The sequence below is a fragment of the Lemur catta genome, chromosome 1, assembly GCF_020740605.2.
Source record: "Lemur catta isolate mLemCat1 chromosome 1, mLemCat1.pri, whole genome shotgun sequence".
In the NCBI taxonomy this organism is placed as follows: Eukaryota; Metazoa; Chordata; class Mammalia; order Primates; family Lemuridae; genus Lemur; species Lemur catta.
In genome coordinates, this window is record NC_059128.1 from 179233655 (window position 1) to 179254823 (window position 21169).

The window sequence follows — 21169 nt, forward strand, 5'->3', positions numbered from 1 at the left end:
TATAAAATTAATATACTTTAAAAATAGGAAACAAATTTTTTTTAAAAATGGGTCAACTTTTTTGTATCTTTTTTCCTTAACAAGAAAATAGTACTCAGAGAAATGAATTGTTTTAATGAACCCTTCTCTTTTTTGATCTGATTAATATAAGGATTAAAATCCTGCTTATACAGATGCTCCTTGATTTATGATACGGTTATATCTCAATAAACCCATCATAAGTTGAAAATATTGTAAGTCAAAAATGCATTTAGCACACCTGAACAACCTACCAAACGTCATAGCTTAGCCTAGCCCATCTTAAACCAGCTCAGACACTTACATTAGCCTGCAGTTGGGCAGAATGATCTGGCAACACAGTCCCCTGTACAGTATTGGCTGTTTACCCTTGTGATGATGTGGCTGACTGGGAACTCACTGCTGCTGCCCAGCATCACCAGAGAGGTGCAGAAGACAGACTCTCACCATTTCCTACTGAATGTGTATGGCTTTTGCACCCCTGTGAAGTCAAAAAATCGTAAGTTGAACCATCCTCAATTGGTGACAGTCTGTACAGGAATTTTCTGTCCCTCTGTAATTGTATACTAAATGGAAGCAAGCATAAAAAGAATAAAGAGATTTAAAGACAAAATTAATTATCCTCTTCACTTCAGGAAATCATTCAACAGTTTTACAGGAAGCTGCTTAATTTTGGAAAGCATTAAGAAATGATCTAAACCAAAACCTCCTTACTTGAATGGTACTCAGACACTCTGAAGCCTTTCTTGAAATATTCTGTAGTCTGATTTATACCTATTTCATTGACCAGTCAAAAGATAATATACATTTCAATTTAGGACTAAAAAATGTGTGGTCAGACTAAGACAAAAGGGAAAATGTTCCCATATCCTCTGTCAGAATTTGATAACAAAGACACCCCACCCACAGGAAGATATGTTATTTATTTTTAAACGATTACAGCCCTTTTTAACCACATATTCAAACGCTGATAGTTATGGATGTGGGGAGCGGGTGGCTGTTCCTTTGCAATAGCAAATAGAAAAAAATATATATATAATATATATAATTTTATATATGTATGATTATATATAGGTAAACAATAACCACCAAAAATAATTTGTATTATTATATTATAATATCTAATTGTATTTATAATTTATAAATATATATTTATATGTAATGTCTATACCATCCACATGTATATAAGATAAACCATCTGTGTGTGTATATATTAATATATACACCATTATGAAAAAAAATAACCTTTATAGTCCTTTCACCATGGACCAACAGTGACCAATTTAAAAAAAAAAGTTTTAATTCTTACCTAAAGCTTCTAGGAAGAAGAGTTATTGGGCATCCTCTTCCTCTGCATTTTTCAAAGCAAAGAGGATCAAAACATTTTTTATAAGTGAGAAGTGTTTTAGTTTAGCTAAGAATGGCAGTGTTTCATAACAACACCACCATCTGCTGGAATTTAAGAATATTGTTGCTAAAACTTCGGAAGCCCTGGGTTGCATTTTTACAACTATTGGCCTAAAGTGGTTTTTGCTGTATATTTTTAAACAGCACTAAGTGACTATTTCCAAAGGGAAGTTTATTGTAGGTGCAATCTCCCCCCCCCTCATGTCACACAAACTAAGAAAAAAATTAAAGAATAGCTTTAACTTCTCCTTCTTTCAGTTAATTTTCTGCCTTCCCCTCTCTCGTTTATAAATATACAGAATAACCCATTCATTCAACAAATAGCAGTTAATAGTCAATAAATGCTAACTGCGTGCTAAGGAACATGCTACACATTAAAGACATACAGTTAAATAAAAGATTGGTCTCCAAGTCTTATTCTACTTGGCGATCCATACCTAATAAATAATTGCATTACAATGTCATCATCTGGCTCTGATCAGAGCTCAAGGTTCCAGCAACAAGGTTTACTCGTCTGCCAGGTTGGATGCACCTGGATGTAAATATTGTGGGGAAGGAGTTTTTCTGAGGAGAGGATGCATATCTGGAGTCTTGACATTTGTTTTGGATTTATTCAGACAAATAGGACAAGGACAAATCCATTTTGAAGAGCTTGGCAAGTAAGATTTGGGAACAAACTTTCCACACTACAATCACTTGTGTATGTTCACATCTTTCCTTACTTATTCTTCCATTCGTTCAGGAAATGATATTGAACACTATCAGCAGCAAGGCCAGGAAAAAGATTATAAAATGAATAACTGCAAAACATAAGTGTGATAAAAATTTGTACTATAAGGACATTCATTCATTTATTCAACTATGACTCGGGAAATGTCTAGGCACTGGAGATAAGATGATATCATCTGTGACTTCAAGAAACAGGAGAAACACAAATCTAAATAATCAAATAAAATACAATGCAGTAATTTCATTGACTCAAGCCTTACTTTAGAAGAACAATTCAGACAGAAACTGAAAAGGTATTGAAAAATGGGAAAATGGGGTGTTTTTATTCAACAGTTTCCTTTAAGCATGTGTCTGCACTTCAGGCTTTACAGGAGGTTACATATCTCTTTCCATCTCATCAGCAATCCATGGCCCCTTATTCTTTTTTGATTCTCTGTGAGTTGGAATTTCTGTCAGTTTTAACTAAGTGCAGGTTGCCATTGTTGGGGTGAGGAGCGCGGAAGTGGGAAGGTGGCCGCCTCATTGTGGTGATGGCTGACTTGACCTCTGGAGAAGAGGAAGGCGTGAATCACCCCCAGCTTTGAAATCACCCCACTCAACTTTTATCATTCCAACAACAGCAGTTAAAGGAAGTTTGCCATTATCTACTCCTATTCTTCACTGTGGTGTGGCAAATATTAGAGGCATCTGAGACAAAATTCAAACCAGTAATAAATTAACTAGGCTCTTACTACAAAGAAAAATAAGACAATACGTAGGAAATAAATGGCTGAAAGGGTTTTCTCAAGCAGCAGAAATCAAAAAAGGCAGAATGCACAAAAGAAGAACATAAAGAAAAGAGATACAAAGAAAACATGTGGGCACCATGGAGAGGGCTGTGAAATAGAGTCTTAAAAAATATACAAAGACCAAAGAAAGAATTAGTGATGTGAAGGGCTGGGGTGGGGAGAGAAACAAATCAGAAAGGAAAAGTATAAAAATTCAAAGAGAGAAAGGAGACATTAAAAGATACTGAGCTGTCACGTGAGGCCACATCACCAGAAAGCCCTTTCTTTTTGCCAAGACTTTGAAAACATAAAAAGCTCAAAATGTGTTGTCATTAGGCATAGAATTAAAGTTCCAGAAGCCTTTAAGATACACATCCTTTCAAATATCATGATAAATTATGCATCTATGACACAGATTGGGATGCCCTGGCCTTCAAGTAATCAATAATTCAAAAACTATGAACATGAACCTAATCCAAATGTGAGTTTCAAACTTGGATTCTGAAAGGATTTGTACCATTGACAAGAAAGGTGTGCCCAGCGAACTATTTTCCTTCCATCATAAAGCAAAATGAGTAGATTTAGCATGCACTTACATACAGAACACTGGGACATTTCAGCTGAATGTTTTGTGTAAATGGTCAGATAAATTATTCATGGATTTTTGAAACTTTGTTTTTTTTTAATTGTAAATATTCTATCAAGGCTCTAGAACCATCAGCTACATAATAACATCTCAGATGATTTCCATTTCTTGGAACAATGCCAGTATGAATGTTGAGCCAGCTCACTGAAAAAAGGAACAACAGTTTTAAGCCTAGCGATATCCAGGATATGACCAGACATTCTTTTTCTAATATTCTGTTGTATCAATGTAAAGAAAACAATCTGCTGTTTCTATTTCTACTCAAAATATTTTCTTCCAGATTTAAACAGAATTAATCTATTGCCAAGTGATATGCAAGGCAATTACTATATTTATGTGAAATGTTGTATAGACTTTAAATCTGACATTTGAAATTGCTTCTAATTGAAGAGCTGGAAGTTGTAGTTTAAATAATAAAGCTTTTCCATGCACAAACTCCTTTCTTGGAAAGCTAGCAAAGTGAAGATCCCTTTTTTCCCCGAAAATTACCCTCTGCTGTCTGTTGAGATAACAGCATTCAAACTTAATTTTAGAGTCGGTTTTTTAACCAATCGAGTGTAAGTCCTATCTTTAAGGAACTTCTTAATATACTCCGTAAAATCAAGGCATAGTCAGTATCTTTATTTGCAAACCATAGGTATAGACTAATAATGACATTGTAAATAGACTTTACAATATATTTTTTAAATGTTTTGTGAATTAAACCAGTCTCTCTTTCCCCACTTTTCTAAACACAGAACTTTCAGTTTAACTTCTTGAGTGCAGGTATGATGATTTTTCTCTGTGTGTAAATTTTCAGCACTTAAAATTCCATTTAACTAGGGCATTTTAGCTGCTCCATATTATATGGCTGCAATTGCATTACAGAAATTATGTACTAAGGATGCAGTGATTAAAATTGATATTTGACTTAATTACAGGGTACAGTACATGGATATTTGAATGTAACTTAATGGAAAACAAGATGCTTTATTTGTAGCGATTTTCAAAGCTTTTATCCTTGCAGAAAGCTCCCTTGTCAGTAGCTGTTGGGCCAAGTCTCAAGCTGCTGATTTTATTCAGGAGGAATACAGAAGAATATGAAGCTAATGATGTAGTTTTCCAGCTAAACTCTATAAAATTGTAACACATTCCCTTCTAAATAGTGCCTTTATCAATGAATCACCTTAATTCTATCATGCTCACTGAAGTAAATATTTAAATGGATGGCCAATTTTCATAGTACTATACATCAAATAGCAAATATATTATATGAAACATGTCAGCATTTTGACCAATAAAGAAAAAAAATTGAAGAGCCATGACTACAAGAAGGAAAAGTATACTCTCATAACATATGGAATTCAATTAATAAGTATACCTTCAGTCATTCTGTCTTCAATGAGAAAGTAGCTGGTTTTAGGAATTTAATTATTTATCCATCCATCTGCCTTTTTATTTATTTTTGCAAAGCCACGTTTCAAAGAAACATTTTAAGTTTAAAATACTATGCATCATTATAAAATCTGGTTAAACCTTTATATTTAACATAATTGCTTCAAATATGTGTCTCTAAAACATACCGTTTTAAAGAACTAGATCATATTAACAGTGATTTGGTGCAAAACACATTGCCCTGACTTCATCACTATATAATTTATCCATGTATCAAAAAACCACTTTATCTTCTAAATCTACTGAAATAAAGAAATACATAAAAAATAAATAAAATTTCTGAAAATATTTTTAAAAACAGTAATTTGGTTTACGTTTTCAAATTCCACTCTTTCACTAAATATATACACATTCTAGTTACCTTAAATTATTATAAAGCAATAATAAATAGATATTCAATAAATTTGAATATGGATTTATCTATATATACCCAAGGCATTTGATTAAAATTAATAATATAACAAATTTAAAAGAATAGAACTAGCTCTAAGTGGGGGAAGAGGGTAAACAAACAGAAACAGGAAGACAGAAATTCATTAAATAGAGCTTGTGGTTCATACGAAACGAGTTTAACTTCACTTTTCCACAGGTCACTTATCCAGCAACCTTGGCTGTAAGAATACACCTGAAAAATCATCTGAAGAACCTAAACAGACGTTAAAAAGTTGGGTGATCATTGCCAATCACTTATTTCCTCTTATTTTATACAGAGTTCCAATGAGCTTAGTCACCTGGTCCCTCAGGCTTAGTGTATTTAAAAAGGTAGACATAAAAGAGCAAAAAAAAGAGAAAGTGGTTAGTATGATCATAGGTTCAGTGTCAAGAAATGGTAGCAATTAGCTTGAAACTGGGGAGAAAATAGAAACTAAAAAGAACAATTCAAAATGTTTTGCCACTTCCAAACTCTGAGACTTTGGCTTATCTGTTTAATCTCTCTGGGCTTCAGTATCCTCATTTTGCCCCATAGATACCTCATATTACCATGTAGGATTGCTGATCATTAAATTAGCTAATATATGTAAAGCACTTGGAACAGTTCTCAGAGCATATCAAGTACTCGATAAGTATTATTCAAAAAAGCCTAAGAGTCTCAGATTGCTAGAATTGGAAGCAAGTAGCCCAGTACCTCCTGGTAATACACAGGATCTCAGATTCCTCAGGGGTGAAATGCTGACCTTTCCATTACTTCATGTGATCACTCCATGCCATGTGGCTTTTGGAAACTGTAAAACTCTTCCAAAGGAAAGGATGAGAAGAGATTGCCTGATCTGATTGCTGAATGTTTTTGCACTGGTAAAGTAAAGCTCAAAGCCAATAGGGACAATATACGATATTTTAGTTCGTAATTCCCAAAAGCAGACTGTGAATTGAAGATTCAAGTGGAAGACATTTATTTATTAGGGAGGTGAGCTAACGAAATACCAGTAGGGTTATGGGGAACTGAGAAAGGAAGGTGAGGGAAGCCGATGAGAGAAGAGTATTAAGCCAGTTTTACCACTATAGGTAACTGGAGTTTGATCCTGCTCGGGACTGGTTGTAGATCAAGTGCCTCAGACTCAACCAACTTGAGGGGAGAAAAAGCTGAGATATTTATGCACAGACACACCCTTAGTTGAGGGGTCCCTCAGGGGGCTTTAATTCTTGAGCACTTCAGGCTGTAATGCAGAGCAAGTTCTGGTGTAAGAGAAAGCACTTACACAGTTAAATGTCACAGGCTGTTTTACACTGTAATTGGCCTCAAAGAGATATGGGAGATGCACATACAGCATCTGTTATAGTCAATTCTTTATTCAGAAATACCTGTGCCCCATGTCAAGTTCATTCCATACTGGTAAAGCTGCTTGAAAATAGTAGCCACGTATAACTAAAAAAAAAAAAAAAAGACTTACACTAGAGGATATTAGTGGGACAAGTTTCTGTCCTGGCTGTTGCAGTTGATCTTGAGAACAAAGCTGATATTCATCATCTCCCTCCTCTATTACCCATTCTGGTTTCCCTTCACTATCAACCAACACTTCTGCCAGTCTAACCTGCTTGTCCACTGGGACAATCCAGGCAGAAGGGTCTGCACTGCAGGTATCCTGTATCAGGTCATGGTGGCTGTAACTGCCCATTCACAGTTATCAATGAGTATGGAAGCACCAAGATGTGCCTTGTGACTTACCAAAGCTATAGGTTCTAGACATATTTCTCCCTGCCCACATTATTTAGTATATAGGAATAGCATCTCCTCATAATAGTCATGGTATATATTTATTATTGTATGATTATACCAATTATTATATGATTATAATAACAGTAACTTTTTCTTTACCTATTTTTCTACTGACATGACAAGCCCAACAGGACTGGGCAGTGGTTATAGCTTTAGATTTAAAGGAATCCTAGAAGCATCCTCCCCTTGGAAAACAAGACCTCTAACCAAGCAAAAATTCACCAAGTGTGTCATGGAAAGTAATGATAAAGAAGTCACTATATATTTTACCTTTTGGTTCTTAGACTCATGTGTTCTACCTAACAAGGAAAGAGCACCATATAATTCCCATTGGTTCTAAGCAACATTCTATGAAGGCTGACAGCATTTAGGTGATGTGGTAGATGGTAGGATCAATGGATCTGCTGAACATGTGCCATTATTACACCTCATGTAATAATGATATAAGTTAATGGGAAGATATGACAGCTAAAAATTTGCATACCTAATTACATGACCTAAAAATATATAGAACAAAAATATAACAAGAGTCATAAAGAAAAATAGTATTCCTAGGATTATACTGGAGAATTTACCACACTTACCTTAGTAATTGACAAAATAAGACAAAAAAATTTTAGAAGACAGAGAAGATTTGAAAAATATAATTAGCAAATTTTACATTCTGTATGTCTGTGGAACTTTATATTTAACAACTGTAAGAACACATTCTTTTTCAGGCCCACATGTAAAATTTATTTTTTAAAAAAATTATATACCTGTAAATAAAACCCATAAAATTTCTGATTTGAAGATAGAGAGAATATATTCTCTCACAGCTAATCTATAACAAAAGGATTATTTAAAATTCTGCATATTTAGAAATTAAAAACATGTCCAAAAATCATGTATTAAGAAGTTAAGCTGGAAATTAAATATGTTTACTTAAACAGTAACAAAAATAGTACATAACAAACTTGTTAGATACAGCTACAGCACTGTAAAAATGAAAATTCATAACATTTAGTGTCTGCATTAGGGAAAAAATGCTGAAAATGCTTGAACTAAGCACCTACCCCAAAAGTTGAAAAAAATTGCAAAATAAACCCCAAAAGAGTAGAAAAAACAAAATAGAAAATAATTCTACAATAAAGGGAATCACCAAAGCAAAAAAGTGGTTATATGAAAAGGCTAACAATGCTGATCTAGGATAAAAAGAGAAAAAGAGGAGGAGGGACAGAAAGTAAAAAAGAGAAATAAAGTGAGAACAAGAAAGAGAGAAAATAAAAACATTAAACAGATAATGAGAGGATTTCATTAACAACTTTATGGTAATTCTCAAAATGTTAATAAAATGGGCAATTCTTTGAAAAAATATAACTTACTGGAACTGACCTGAGAAGAATTAGAAAACCTGATTAGCAATATAAACATTAAATGAATTGATAATCAAAATCTTTGCACTATGATTACCACAGAGCCAAGTGAATTCATCAGTGAGTGCTAATAAACATTCAAAGAAGAAATAATTCCAATTTTAGAGAAATACTTGTATGGAATACAAAAGGAAGGCACACTTCTGAAATAATTTTATGAAGCCAGCATAACCTTGACACCAATGTCCTGAAATTAATAATTAGGAAAGGAAAATTATAGGCCAATGTCACTTAGAACTCATGCAAAAATTCTAAATGAAATACCAGCAAGCTGAATCGGGCAATATATAAAAATCTAATTGAAAAGTTAGATTTACACTAGGAATGCAAATTTGGTTTAATTAAAAAATAATCAACAAAATCACTGATTTAATAGATTTTAAAAATTCCTACAATCCTTTCAACAGATACAGGAAAAGTAATATAATTCAAAAATGTATATGCACACATATACACAAAGTATATGTGTGTGTTTATATTTATGTTTTATATAAACTCTTAGCAAACCTGAAATAGAAGAAATTTTTTTAGTGGAATCTTCAAAATATCTTACAAGGAACATCTTAATTAATGGTAAAACATCAAAATTTCTCTCTCTTTCATATTTAGAACAAGACAAGAATGCTCCTTATCACTACCTAAAATTCATGGAATTCTTCCTCAACACTATGACAAAAAAGGAAATAAAAACTGTAAAAGAAAAAAGAAACAAAGTTCTTATTTTTCTCAGATTATATCTTTGCATATGTAAGATATTCAAAAGTTATAGATAAAATTTTAGAATTAATAAGACAGTTTAGTAAGATTGCTAGATATAAAATTAATTTAAAAGATAATTTCATTTCAATATGCACAAAGCAATAACAAATATATATTAAAGGAAACATTTACAAAGATATCAAATATATCTTAACTAGGAACTAATATTAAAATATATAAAACTTATAAAGGGCAAATTATGCAAATTTAAAAAGACGTATTAAAAAAGTCCTAAATAAATTGAGATATATTCTGTTTATAAAGACATTGTCATAAATAAATATGTCAGTTATCCCCCAATAAACCTAACAGTTATTTTTATGAATATTGGAACTTTTTTTTATTGGAATTGATTTACATAGAAATACAGAGGGCCAAAATTAGACAACATATTCTTGAAATAAATAATTTCAACAGAAACTTACCCAATCAGGTATCAATACTCAAGTAATTAAGACTGCTAAGTGTTAGCACAAAGATAAAAAAATAATAAACCAATTGACAAGAATAAAGATCAAGAAACTGATACATGCATATATAGACAGTTGATTTACCAGAGAGGCATGAATGCATAGTAATAGGGAAAACATCTTTTTGATAAAAGTGCTGCATCAGTTAGCAATCAAAATGGAAAAAAATATAAAATTCACTCACCCATATTTCACGCCTTATAAAAGAATTCCAGGGGGATTATTGATCTAAAAGTACATGGCAGAACTATAAACCTTCTAGAAGATAATATAAGAACATATCTCTATGATCATGAAGTAATGAAATATTTCTAATCCAAAATAATTTTAAAAAGTACCAAACAGGCTGAAAAGAATTGATAAATATTTTCATTAAAATTGGGAATGCCTGTTTATCAAAGAAGCAATATTTAAAAAGTTACAAGAGATAGAGATATTTTCTTTTCCTTCCCTTTCTTTTCTTTTTTTTTTCCTTTTCTTTCCTCCCTCCCTCCCTTCATTTGTTTCCACCTTCCTTTCTCCTTTCCTTCCTTCTACCCTTCCCTTCCTCTCATCCTCCATCTCAGTCATGTCTCAGACATTTGCAAGATATGTAAATGACAAAAGCATCATCCATAACTCTTCAACATCAATCATAAAAGAAATATGACCCAATGGGAAAATGGGCACTTCTAGAAAGAGGGATTTTTTAATGACCCACACACATAAAAAATTGCTCAGAGAAATTCAAATTTAAATAACAATAAAATACCTTATACAACCATTGTGATGGTAATTTTATGTGTCAGCTCCTTGTGTGCTCAGATATTTGGTTAAACAATATTCTAGGTTTGTTTGTGAGGATGTTTATGGATGAGATTAACATTTAAATCAGTAGGCAAAGTAAAGCAAATTGTCCTCCTCAGCGTGGGTAGGCATCATCCAATTCATCGACTGTATAGAAAGGGAAAACTTGCCCTCTCTGCCTAACTGCTTCAGCTAGGATAATGGTCTTCTCTTTCCCTTGGACTAGACCCTAAACCATCAGTCATCCTTTTCTCATGCCTTCCACTTGGACTAGAAGTTATGTCATCAAGTCTCCTGGTCTTTCGGACTTTGGGCTTAGACTGAACCAACACCACCAGCTTTCCTGAGTCTCTAGCTTACAGATAGCGATTGTGGGAACTCTCAGTTTCCATAATTGTGTGAGCCAGTTCCTTATAATAGATCTCTTTGTGTGTGTGTGCATATATGTGTGTGTTCTATTCGTTCTGTTTATCTGGAGAACCCTGACTAATACACCCATATAACTGTCAAAAATATAAGCATGACAGTAACAAATATTGCTAAAGGGTGAAATAAAAGGAATTCTCAAATTTAGCAGTTTTACTCCTATGTTTTTATCTCAGAGATAGGCATGCACATGAAGACAGTAAGCATATACAGAATATTTGTAGCAGCATGATTTTTGTGTAATAGTAAAATGAAAAAAAAAGAAAGGAAAGGCCGGGCGCGGTGGTTCACGCCTGTAATCCCAGCACTATGGAAGGCCGAGGCGGGCGGATCGTTTGAGCTCAGGAGTTCGAGACCAGCCTGAGCAAGAGCGAGACCCTGTCTCTACTAAAAATAGAAAGAAATGATTTGGACAGCTAAAAATATATATAGAAAAAAATTAGCCGGGCATGGTGGCTCATGCCTGTAGTCCCAGCTACTTGGGAGGCTGAGGCAGGAGGATCGCTTGAGCCCAGGAGTTTGAGGTTGCTGTGAACAATGGCTGACACCACGGCACTCACTCTAGCCTGGGCAACAGAGTGAGACTCTGTCTCAAAAAAAGAAAGGAAAGAATGAGAGGATGAACAGAAGGGGAGAGTGGAAAGAAGGATGAAAAGAAGGGGAGGGTGGAAAGAAGTAATAAAAGAAGGAAAGAAGGAGGGAAGGGAGAGAAGGAGGAAGAAACATGGAAACAAAGGAAGGGAGGGACAGAGGAAAGAAATAAAATGAATAAAAGAAAAGAAAACAATATAAATATCCATCAATAGTTCAATAGATTAATAACTAATGGTATGTTCATAACTGGTTATATAGTTAAAAATTGGAATATTACACAGAAATGAACATAAATAATCTATAGATTTATGTATGAATGATATAAACATAATGTTGAGGTAAAGAAGCAAGACAAATATATGCAGAGTGATTTCATTTATATAAAATTTAAAAACCAACAAGACTGTATTATTCAAAGATGCATGCTTAGATGGAAAAACAAAACTCAGTATAGGGTTACCTTTGGGGTGATTAGGAAAGAAGTTCTTTGTGTGTTGGCCCTGTTCTGTCTTGATTTAAGTGATGTTCACATATGTGTTTGCTTTCTAATTGTTAAATATTTTATGTAGTTTTTATCATTGTGCTATATTTGCCAGTTAAAACAAAAGATTGAAAGAAGCAATGCACTATATATTTTTATAAATAAATCTTCATCTACATTTCTGCCAATATCCTTAACATAGATCTATGAAAGTGGAATTACTGGGTCAAATAGGATAGATATTACCCTAAATTTCTAGATGATAGAGAAATAGTTAGATGGTAGGTATCTTAAAAATTATATACTGATTTACACTCTCAGCACAGTTAATGGGATTGATGATAAGCCTGAACTCCTGTTAGTGTGTTTTGCAACTTTGCTAAAATTGTTGGAAAATAGATGACAAAATGTAAACACAAATATATGGGCTTTTTTGCTCTGATCTTAAACTCATTTAAGCACATCCATTTTATTTGTGTCCAACCCTGCTCCAATACAAACAAAATAGAAAGTTAAAAGGAAGTTAAGTCTACAACTTGAGCCAGAAGATGACTTTAAATGGTCCTCTGATTTGCTTCTCTTACACACTCTCTCTCTCTCTCTCTCTCTCTCTCCCCCTAGGACATCATATGCTTTATTTCTTGTTTCTTGAGTCTGCTCTTGCCTGCCCTCAGAACCGATACTCTGTTTTGTTCACTGAGTTCCAACATAGTCATCTAGTTATTTTTCTTTTCCCTTAAAAGCATCACTTGGTGAAAATTCTGATGAGCTCTCTAGTTTGTAGTAAAGTCTAAAAATGTCATTAAATCTTGGCTAAAAATCACTGCTACACTAACATGATACAGCTGAATGTGAATGTCCGTTATAGCATACCATAAGAATGCAGCATGTATGTTCAAAGTCTGAACATATATGCAAATGTTTTTCACTTTTAATGATAAACTCATACACATTCCAGCAACTCTGCCACTTGCATTTTCTATGATTGTGAAACATGTTTACATAAAAATAGAGCTCTTTATGGTTTTTCAGGCTCCAAATAATTCTAAACTTTTATTCTGCAAACTCTCACTGCCTCACCTTTGCAGTTTCTGCATCCCTAAGGGCTGCCACCCTCTAAGATTTTAGTGTTAAATTTCACCCGTACTCAACCACATCTAAAAGTCATTTTGCCCCGTCTCTGGAAGTCCTGTGAGTTTCTCTAAAAGCCTTTAACAATTACACACGTTTGTTTACAGTCCAGTTTTTACTTTGTTTTCTGGTATCAAACCTGGGATAAAGCCTCAAAATACTCCAATGAGTTCTGCCATATCTCCTATTTTGAACAGATATCATCTCCTATAGGTATCTTCTACCCAGAGACGTAGTAACCATATGGTCATTAACACTTAAACATTAAAGCCCTCACTTACATGAAGTAAAGGCCTTGAGATAGGTATTAGAAATATTTTTAATGATTATAGGTATGCATAAAATATACAAAAATAAAATATTTTGACCATAAGGCTGCTCTCTCTGTTCTACATTTCCATTCTTAAACTTTTCCTTCACTTTAAACAGTAATCATTAGCATTTTGGGGATCGAGATGATGAGAGGTTGAGTTGAGAATTCATTTAGTTTGAGTTTAGTGAGTTAAATTTATGTGGTTTTCAGCACTTCCATAAATATTTCAATTATTCCTGGCCATCTTATTGAAGAAATAGTTTCATGAGTTTTGTACTGCCCATGTTTCTGCTCACCAGACAACATGATATGAAGGTGTAGAATCAGAAGTCAAATCAAGATAAAAATGTGTCCTAAGGTGCCCAACACAAGAAATATGTGTGCAAGTTGAAATGTACAGAACCAGAATCTAGTTTCTAAAAATTTTTTCAATCATTAGACAAGTAAAATTATAAGTGGAGGATTAAGCTCTTGTCAATGCCGAATCAAAACCCTCAGTAATAAAAAAGGATCACCCATGCTATAGGAAAAACTAAATGATCTTTATATCATTTCAATGGAATATGTTATAAAATCATTGTCACAAAGAGGGAATAGAAAATAGGAACTTATATTGTAACTACATGATTAAAAAACTGGAGAATACACATTCTTTTCAAGTAAATGTAAAACATTAATTGAAACAGATAAATTATCTGGACCACAAAGCAAGTCTCAACAAATTTCAAAAGATTGAAATCATACAAAGTATATTCTCTGGCTACAGTAGAATTAAGTTAGAAGCCAACAAGAAAAAGATAACTAAAATATTCTCAAAATGTTTGGAAATTAAACAACACACATATAATCTTGGAACAAAAAAGAAATTGCAGTGAAAATTAGAAAATTCTTTGAAATGAATAATGGAAATACAACAAATCCAAAATGAGTGGAATGCAGCCAAAGTGGTACTTAGGGGAAATATATGTATTTTAATGTATATATTCACTTTGAAAATATCAGGCTGTACACTCAAGATCTATTCACTTGACTGTGTATATATTAAACTTAAATTTTGAAAGTTTAGAAAAATAGGAAATTATCTGATTTTAAAAGTTCATACTAAAATACAAATGAGAGATAACATTCAACTATATTTACTTTTTAAAAAAGATTTACTTAATTAAAATGATTTTTTGCCACATTTTAAGCAAAACGCCATTATATATTGGAAAATTTGGAAAATTTCAGGTCAATACAGGAGAGTTTACAAGCCTTTCAAATAGTATTAGGCCAACCTATCCACCTAACATCATATAAAAATTGCATTACAGGAACACATTTGGATAGAATAGAGCTTAAAAAGTAAGATTTTGGTATATGATCAAGGAGAAGACGAGGAAAAATAATGCCCCAATATAGTTTCATAGGCTCAGATTAAAATTGGTAAGTGAAACCTATGGAGCTCTTTACTGATGTCAACTGCATTATTTCTAGGATAACCATTGGAAAAGATTCTCTTCAACTCTCAGTTGCCTTCAAATTTATAACCCCAAATTGACTTCCTTATGATTCTATAGAGAATATAGTTCTCTACAATTCTTATTCTGCCTCTTCCACCATTGGTTATTTGATAGGTTCTCATGATTTAAAAACTCATCTTAATGTTAACCTCAGTGAAATATTATTAATATTTGCTATTTTGGTGCCATACACATTTTTCACTCACAATACTATGTGTTTACTGAAAACAATATACAAGGTCTGTGTATTGTATCCAGCCATGTACTGTGAAAAATGAGACCTTTATTGAAGAAGATACAAGATAGAAGAAACACTGTACATAGGACCATGAAACCTCAGTCCTCTTCAAAGTAGGCACCTTGGGATCTCACACAGTTCTCCCAGCATCTCTTAACCTCACCCGTACAAGTTTAACATTCTTAGGTGTTCTGCTTGTTGCAGGCCTTCCAGAATGTAGATCACTTTCAACAGATTATTGGCCATCTTTGAAGCATTTGTGCCACACTTTTATTTGTGCTGCACTCATGGCATCATCTCCGAAAGCCTTCTGAATCATCCAAATAGTTTCTGTGGAGGAATGATCAAGCTTAATGCAAAATTTGATGCAGATTTGTTGTTCTACTCACTCAGTCATTTTGAACATGATGGCCACAAAGTACACATGCCCACTCAACAGAGTCTAGTGCCCCACTGACTAGTCCAGTGAAGTCGTCATCATTCACGCATGTGTGTCCTAGTCCACTCTCCTTGGCTGCCAGGTTACATCAATGTCACGCAAACTGTTCTCCTTATGTTAACAATGGCTGGATACTTTCTGGACAGATCTCATATATTTAATGCATGCCAGAGTCATATCTAATGTGGTTCAAATGCATTTTGTTGGTCCTTGATTTTCAAATGCATTGACATTTAAGCTTTTATTTAATCTAAAATTTAGGTTGTCTGCCCTCTCTCCCCTCCCAAACTAAGAAAAAATATCTCCAAATTAGATGTAATACAAAAGTGGTCCTTTCATTTTATCTTTTACTGCAATGTTCTTACCAAGATACTTTCTTCTTTCTCTTTCATAAACACTCTTTCTTTTTCTCCCTGTTTCCCCATTAAAAACTTTAGAAGAGTGAAGACAATTTATCAATCTAGTAGCGCTGGACTGCAAACACAGGAAACATTAGTACAAGATCAAAGAAGCATAGTGTTCAAGAACTATAGATACAAGCAGATCACCATGTTCACTGAAAATGATATTTAGCGTCATTTGGAACATGGAAGAGAACACTTTCTTAACTTTGAACTTGAGTTGCCATTCATAGCTATGAGAGAAATCTAATATCTGAAACCTATCCCAGAACACTTTGTGAACATGAAAGTGATAATACATTTTATAAAATACAACCACTGCTTAAAATACTAGTCATCAGTAAGCCGAAAGAGAGATTTTCACATCATGGGACTCAAGTTTGTAGTATACTCTAGATAAGCCAGATGGTTTACACACAGGACCACCATCAACCAATTTCTGCATTTCTGGCAAATGCATGCTAACTGGTGTCAGGGGAAAATATAGTTCAGCATCCAATAGGGAAAAGAAAAAACATTTAAATGTAGAAAATAAATATTGTGTCTTCAACATACTCAATGGTTCAGCATTTTAAAATCATATTATACCAATATAACATCAAAAAATTTGGAAAATTCCTATGTTGCTTTAAAGTGTTGATTTGGACTTTCTTTTTAAAATAGAGCTCAATAGATTCATTTTGTTATAAAAGTAACACACATATTCTCATTATACATAATTTAGAAAATACAGAAAGGTGGAAAAATTAATCACATATACTTTCATCATCCAGAGACAGCTATTATAATTAACATATCAATTTTTATTGATCTTCATTCCTGTTTATTATTATTTTGAGGAGATTTTGAGGGAGTTAATTGTATAGTTATAATTACATTGTTTAAATCATTGGTACTATATTTATCACTTAGAATTTTTCATGCCAGTATATAGTTTTTCATAAACTTCATTTATATAGCTTCATATTTTGTTACAAATTGGCTATGCAATAGTTTTCTCTAGCATTTCTCAATTCTTAAATTCTTAATTTGTTTCTACTACTCTCTTTGTGCCTTAATTTTTTTTTATCTTTATGTTTTTTCTTATGGCAGATTTTGAGAAGTATAATAAATAAATCAAAGGGTACAAATATTCTTAAGGCTCTTATTTTCAGTTACCAAATTTATTTTGATAAGGTTTCTACCAGTTGCTATGGTTTGAATGTCTGTCCCTATAAAAATCCACATTGAAATTTAATTGCCATTGTAACAATGTTAAGAGATGGGACCTGTAAGAAGTAATTAGGCCATGAGTGCTCCACCATCATGGGTAGGATTGGTGCCCTTTTATATCGGCAAGTTCAGCCCCACCTTGCTCTCTTCCTCTCCCCTACACTCCTGCCTTTGCCATGGGATGATGCTTTAAGAAGACCCTCGGCAGATGCTAGCATCTTGTTACTGGACTTCCTGAGCCAATAATTTCTGTTCGTCATAAATTACCCAGACTTAGTTATTCTGTTATAGCAGCACAAAACAGGCTAAAACATCAGTTTATGTAATTACCAGCAACAAATGAGAGTATAACTTCCAATAATCTCACCAAAATTATTTAATATTTGCTAATTTGGTAGTAAAATATAGTTAAATGTCAGTGCTATTCATCACTTCGCTTGAGAAACTGTTTCAGACTAAAGTAAAACATTGAAAAAAGCCTAATTATTTGATAACAAACTTCTACAGAATGCAAGTTCAATGCCCTTTGTAGAATTTGCTGGAAAGTTCACTGACTGCCCTCAGTTAGTCATCCCAAATAGCCCAGGTCCTAAAACTTCCTTTGCATTTCAGTTGTTCTAATAAACTTGTTAAAAGTTTAAACCATCTAAAACACTCATGGTCTGTGTTGCCAATTGCAGAAGCCAATAGAAATTATATCAGGAGCAACTATTCTACTCCAGCAGTGTTGAAATTGAAACATCATTATTTGTATGCTTATTTATAACTTTTTTATTCATTTGGGTTATACCTACCTATTATTCTCTTTAAAATAACATTTTTCCACATATAATTCAAAGCAATGTAAAGTTTCTATTGTCCCTAACTGGTATCCTGTAGGGAAGATAACTATCTTATTCTGTGGCAAAACAGCACATTATGCGGTTAGCACAATAACTCACATCTCAGAAGTACTCTTTGAAATATTACACATAGAATTTGTTTGTCTCCATTTAGTGCACACACACTTGTCTTCATTTGTTTAGCTGACAAAATAAAACACTTCTCAAATGATAGTATACTTCCAAATGAGGCAGAAATGGTTAAACGTTTCCTTTTATAATTGAAACTTGCCATCTTTAAGTACCTAAATATAATCATGGAAGAAAAGAAATTTCCTCTGTTTATATACAGAATAATATTTTAATATAATAATTAGTCATCTTGAATTGAAATGAGTTTACATGTGCAATGTAGATGGCCAGCATGCACTTTAATCCTATTTCCTGTATAAACAGCAATTCAGAGTCTGTGGCAAGAAGACAGTATTGCTGTACCATTACTCAAGTACAGAGCATGTTGTTCATATAATATCCTCTTTCACTTGCCCTTCTTGCAGGGATTACAGCTCTTCTTTGCCTCATTAAAACACGGGGAACATGCTGATGTAATTTTCAGTCACTCACTGGAGCTTACCATTTTTAATTGAATCAGACTACTTGGACTTTTAGAAATTTTAAGATTTATTTTATGCATTTCTAGGCTTATTTTTCTTAATTGTGCATTTTCCTATGAGATTCATATTTTTAAAGTTAGTATGGCTTTGCACTTAAAATAAGTATTAGTTCATAACTGAACCTGTGCATGAAGGAAAAGGAAAGGTGAGGAGAAAAACAAAAGAGATTTGAATATAAATAATGTTTTATTGTTGAAATTTTTTAATATGTTTCCTGATAGTGTGGGTACTGCAGGGAAAGTAGTCCACTGTTTTCTCTATATGGCTCCTTTTTGCTCATTAGCTTTATTTCTATTAATAATATTGTATTTATTATTGTTGTTACCAAATATTGAGCCAATAAAAACAAATACTTATATGTGTAGAGTGGAAGGCACAATACTGTAATGAATACCCACTTCTTACCCAATTTAGGAAAAGAAATTTTACCATCATTTTTAAGAGTGTTCCCTGATCTTACACATTTTTTCCTCCCTGATTCTATCCATTTTTCTGCTCCTTCATAAATAATCACTTCCCTGAACTTTTAGTTTATCATTCTCTTACTTCTTTAACATAATTTTACCACATATGCCACATACATTTATTTCCTTCAATAAGCTACTCTTTAGTTTTTAGTAATATGTATAATTATGTTTTTACTTGGAAATTTCCTGCCTTGTTTTGTGATTATTATATTTCTGAAATTTATGCATGTGGTGTTTAGCTATAGTTCATTTCACTGTTATGCAGTATTCCATTGTGAGAATATACATTCCTTCAGTCCTTCTATTAGTAATATATAATGGATTGTTTTCAGTATTTTGCCTTTGTAAACAAGATGCTATAAACATTTTTGCACATTTCCTGGTATACATGTGCAAAGTTTTCTGTAGTGCAATGGTTTAGAATTACATAGAGGGCTTGTTAAAACATGATTGTTGGGGCTTAACCTCAGTGTTTCTAAGCCAGTAGGTCGGAGATGGTGCCTAAGATTTTGCAAGTCTAATGAGTTCCCAACTGATGGTGATGCCGCAGGTCCAGGGACCAACTTTGAGAACAACTGCTCTGAAGTCTATAGTTAGGCATAGAATTGCTGGATCATGGGGAAATAGCAATTTCAAATTTATTCTATAACACCATATTGTTTTCCATGTTTGTTTATGCCAATATAGACTTCCACCAGTAATGTGTATAAGCATTTTTTGTTTCTCCATATCCTTGCCAATAGGTTAGTGTTAAACTTTTAAATTTATGCCAAATAGGTGGATGTAACATGTTATCTCCCAGTAGTTTTGATTTTCATTTCCCTGATTAAACAATAGAGTATATTTTCATAGGTTTATTAGCCATATATTCTTCCTCTTAGTTCTTTTTCTTTATTTTTCCACTGTGTTGTTTTTATTTTTCTTACCAATTTATAGAAGTTCATCTGTGGTCTTTTTGTGAAGACTCTTTTTTAATACCTACTGATTCTTTCTTGAAGGGTTTAGGAGAAAATTGCTTCTACCTTTTATCCATTTTGCCTCATGTTTGAACATATAGCTTCTTTGTTGCTGCTTAATATAGTGTTGATGATAACAACAGAATTTACTGAACAGTTTCCTCATCTATAAAATGGATGGAGGAGAACTTTTAAGTCTGCCTACCTTGAGCAAAGCTGTATGCCCTCTTTCTAATTAAAAACATGGATGCTTAAAAAAAAAAAAAAAAAAAAAAGCTTATCTATACCAAGTACCATACTATAGTGAGGACTTATTCACTCCGCCATTACTCCCAGGTCAAAGTCACAGCTTTCTTTCTTGTTCTGCTACATTGGCCTCCTCATCACCCCCACCCTACCTGCTTCTAACCTGTCTCCCTACAGTTATTCTCCACTCAACAGACAGAGTAATCTTACAAAGCACAATCAAATCATCTCCTTCTCTGTGTAAATCCCTCCAGTGGTTTCCCATTATTATACTTAAAATAAAATACCAACTCTTTACCATGGCCAATAAGGCCTAGGGAATACTGCTGCATTCTCATCTATGCCATTCTTGCCTTAAGTTACCAAAGTGTAGTCACTCTTGCCTTGTTGCTGTTTCTCAAACACTACACATATGTTCCTGCTTCAGCAATGCCCTTTTCCCTTTTCCCAGATATTTCTCAGGAAGGTCACTATTTCATCTAAAATAGCTCTCTCTTCCCTTTTTCACACACATATACTCCTGATCCTCAATCTTCATAGAACTTATCAATTCCTGACATTATATGTATAATTTTTAATCATCTCTCCTTGTCGTCTACTAAAATGTAATCACCACATGCAA